Source organism: Etheostoma cragini, chromosome 9, assembly GCF_013103735.1.
Source record: "Etheostoma cragini isolate CJK2018 chromosome 9, CSU_Ecrag_1.0, whole genome shotgun sequence".
Lineage (NCBI taxonomy): Eukaryota > Metazoa > Chordata > Actinopteri > Perciformes > Percidae > Etheostoma > Etheostoma cragini.
In genome coordinates this window covers 16,953,524-16,957,941 of record NC_048415.1, presented here as the reverse complement: position 1 = coordinate 16,957,941, position 4,418 = coordinate 16,953,524, and the positions used below count along the sequence as shown (strand labels likewise).

Sequence of the window (4,418 nt, the reverse complement as noted above, 5' to 3'; positions counted from 1 at the left end):
CCCCCCCCCCCCCATCTCATTCAACCCTGTCATCAGTATTGCTAATCAAATAAAGGAATGTGTAAGGTTTTTTTGGCACTCCAGCCCTTTTTGATTCAATGGAAGGAATCAAAGCCTTTTGAAGGGTAGATTTTAACTTTCCTTCATATGTCCGAATGCACAATACTTATGAAGTCTGCCTTTTGAATGGCCACTTAATGATCTAATATATGAAGTTTAGACGCCTGGGTGCTTTTGACCCAATCCAAACCACTGATTGATGCTATTCAGACTATTTTCAGAAGTTTAATCCTCCACAATGGAGTTTCTAATGTCTATATATCTATGCACATTTAGCTTGGTCTGTGCTTGTGTGTTTATAATCACGTTGTATGTTTAAGCATAACTTCTGCTTTATTATTAATTTAAGCACTGTGAATGAGACTTGTCCTTGTATACAGACACACTGTATGACACACTATCTCCCTCACACACTCAAAAGCACAAATGTTTGGTCATGCTCACGAAACCCCTGAGACATACTCTAAAATGACATTATATGATAGCCGAATACAGACAAACAAAACCCAAAATCTTCTCAGGTGATGTGTCATCCATTTCCCCTCTTTATCGGGGAGATTATTTCTGCTACGGCACCCAAAGCACTGGATCTGATTTGATATTGACTATTTGAGCTGGTAACCAGGGTCAGGGTGAAGTGCCAGTCATCGGGTGGGAGTCAGGTCAGCCTCCCTGCGTTCCTTGCCCCCACCTCTTATGTGTAACCCGGCCCCCCGGTTTCAGTAGAGTTCATGGCAAGGCCCCCCTCGTGCATCCCTCACTGACCAGGCGGGTGAGAGGCACAAAGATACCCCCTTAAGGAGCTTTGCTCTCTGGAGGAAACTTAATCTCCTTTTTTAACGCCATCCCAAGGCTCCTCGCAGGCCCTGAATAGAGCGGGGGAGGAGCCAGCTGCGGAGTATCTTCAAGCCCACATGGCAGCACAGCCCAAATCTGAATATCTGAGCCACGGCGGGGCTGAGGAGCTCCAACGCCAGCACAGAAATTAGCCCTCCAACAGGCCATGCTAAATCCCCATGCCTCCTCCCCTCCGCCCCACTTGCTCTTTCCTCCTGTACTCTCCTGCAGCAACTCCACCAATTCACCCGCCGCCACACATGTTTGACAGGCTGTGACAGACACAGAAATTGATAGAAGGGAATTTCTCTTCTCATGTTTATGAAAACATTACCTCTATACACTTGAAAAGAATAATAGGCTGCCAATTTATTAGTTGAAACCTTATAAAGGAAAAGTTAGACATTCTGGGAAGTGGACTTTGGGGTTTGAGTTTGATGAGTAGATTAGTACCACACATATCTGTCCATTACATGTGAAGGAAGAGCCAGTTCAGACAAACAGCAAGCCTGGGTCTGTCTGAATGTAACAAAATCTGCATGCCTGCACCTCTAAAGATCACTGACAAGCAGCCAGTGGAGACTCCATAAAGTCACAGCTCCTTGTGAAGAAATAGTTCACAACTTGTCCAGTTTACAATCTGGTTTTTGTACGGATTTGCCAAACGAGATACATCGTGTTAATGTTTGAGTTTAAGAGGTGCTATTTTGTTAGCCAAAGCAAGGCTTTTTAACCCTGCTTTCTGTCTTAAAAGTCATATCAATCTTCTCATCAAACTCTTGGTTAAAAAGCAAGAAACCATTTTTCCCCAAATGTCAAACTGCTGCTTTAATTAAAGGTTTATACTTAAATTCTCTGAAAACAAAAACTAATTGTGAATCAGACCGTTCTAAGAAAAATGTGTGATTAAATGTGCCTGTGTCAGTATTTTATCATCTCATCAGGTCCTGCTGTAAAGACACGCAGATGACTCCCTGCTTCAAAAACCAAACTCACCTACTTTCTCCCTGTCTGTCTGCCTCTCCCTCTTGACCAGAGGGCAGGGGTAAATATTAACCCTGACAGACTCGTGTGAAAATCTTTGAGCCATTTTATTTGGAAGGAGGTGTGACAGATTACCAAAGAAGGGCGGATTCCTCAGTGGCAAGAGGTAGCGTCTCTCTTTACCCAAACACTTTGGGACCCGTGCTCTGACATGCTCCTTTAGCACCCTGTCAGCAGACTATTCCCAAAGCAAACACAGCCAAGGCTTTCTCTCCACAAGGCGGGCCCTCATAAACTCCCTGAAAAGGACTTAAAGTGCTGAGGAGCCACAAGAAAACAAGATGTGGGGAAACCAAACAGACCTCACAAAGCCCTGGACATGGTGTCTTTAGTCAACCCAACAGGAGTATGGTGTTCACTTAAGAGAGTAAAAGGAAAGGCAAATTTCAGCTCGGTTTTATCTCAGCAGGTCCAAACACAGACCTGTGCTGTATTTCATGCTGAAAAGTGTCCAAGTGATACCAACAGAGAATCGAAAGCAAACCGAAGGAGAACAGCCTGTTAAACCAGTTCATGTCTGATCTACCATATGCTATTTAAACATGTTTATTCTCTCCAATTCATACTCTGGTCTGAGTTGGGGGGAAAGGATGCACTCTGCAATACTTTAATCTTAAATACAAAGATAAAGTTTATTGTGGCCAAAGCTCGTTGGTGACGTCATGCTCATTCTGGCTAGGCACAGATTTGAGGGTAGCACTGTGATCCAGACTTGGACCCTGAAATAGAGTCGTTTATGGTCGTGGTGTGAGATTCTGTCACAGCCATGATAATACAGTCCACACACTGGCTTAAGAGAGACAAGACGTATATGAGGAATTTAAAACTTTGGCCGGCTGTTTGACCATTAAGAGAATGGTTGTTTTCCTTAAAACAAGCATAAATCTCTGACGATTTCGGAGATGTTTTTCTGTTTATTAAAATTAGTAGGTTGAGTTCAATTTTAACTGCCTTCTCTAACCTATTTTAGTTATTTTATTTATTATTTTATGACATCAAGCTCTTCTGCCCCTAAAACAACAGACACAATGAATAAACTTTGTTTTTTTCAAGCTTGTAGGGTGAAAACCCAATTCTTAGACTTAGTGAGTTCTTCAGTCTGTGTCAAGAACTACAAATTAGCACCTCATTTTAAAGCAGGAAAGATAAACAGAGAGTTTACTGAGTATACCAGGATGTTGTGGTAAATGATAAGATGAATGAAAGCCTTGTGGTGATGCCAACATAAAGTAAGAAAAGTAGAAGAAGAAGAAAAGTGAGAGCCCTTATACTCTAAATTCCAGTATTCAAGTGCTGGACAAACGAAATGAATTGCTTCTTAAAACCGGCAGTGATACATTTTCTTTGGCCACTTTGTGGCTGAGGAACAAGCAGTGAATAGAACATTGGCATATATCTCCCTAGTTAATATGTTGAACTTGTTATGGGACCTGTTGAATGTAAGTTCAATTTCACTCTCTTTTTAACTCTGTTATGGTCTCCACCAACCCGTTAGGGAAATACCTCGCTCTTCAGCAGCGAGACAAAGTGCTGCTGGCTTTAAGCTTCACTCCACACTTTCGGTACATGCTGAACTGGAGCCCACATGCCGAAGAACACCGGCGAGATCGCTTGGGAGCTTTGGGGGTTGCCAGATTTGTTCATGAACCAAAGACAGACAGTAGACACAATGCTGTGAATATTATTTATGGCTATCTGCAGACTTCAGAGAAACTTGTTACTGTAGATAGACAACTTTTGGTCTGAAGGGTATTTTCTTTTTGTTTATTTTTACTGTCATTATACAACATACATACCTGTTGGTAGATAAAAAAATACAGGTAGCATGAACACCATTATTAATCAATAAAGTTGTTAACTTTATGTAGGATAGATTAAAAATAAAATAAAGAGAAGTGGTACATTAAAAGTGTGACTCTGTACTCTTGAAGCCATGTCAGTCATAAACCATAACTCCCTCACACTTGTTTAATACTTGTCCAGGGACCTAACTGTGTGTGTGCGTGTGTGTGTCTGTGTTTGTGTGTGTGTGTGTGTGTGTGTGTAAGTGTAATCAACTCCCTGAATGTAAGTCATTGTCCTGCACGGAGGGACAAACCTCTATTACCTCTGGAGCAAATATTGGGTCAAATGGTTGAAACAAGAATTCATTTACAGGTGGTAGTTTCGAGTATTAGAAAAGTTCACCAGGTTTGGGTTGTACAGCCCGGGTGGTGATATAGGACGTGAGGGCAAATGTGGGTAAATAGAAACTGGAGTCCTTAATTCAAAAATAGACCCTAATGAGTGGACTCCTCTGGGGGTAAGAGGGATCAGTGTATCCAATTGAAAATGTGAGCCAAATGGATCATATATTTATTCATCATGTGTGGAGTTGTCTTAATTGGAACTCAATTTAGCTGTGTGTGTGTGTGTGTGTGTGTGTGTGTGTGTGTGTGTGTGTGTGTGTGTGTGTGTGTGTGTGTGTGCGCGCGCGC

The 4,418-nt window shown here is 42.1% G+C and overlaps 1 long non-coding RNA gene across 1 annotated transcript in view; it reads right to left on the bottom strand.

Annotated features, from left to right (window-relative positions):
• The window catches only part of LOC117950549, a 13,510-nt gene that overhangs the window by 4,678 nt on the left and 4,414 nt on the right, over positions 1–4,418 (bottom strand). The gene's annotated exons all lie outside the window — the stretch shown is intronic.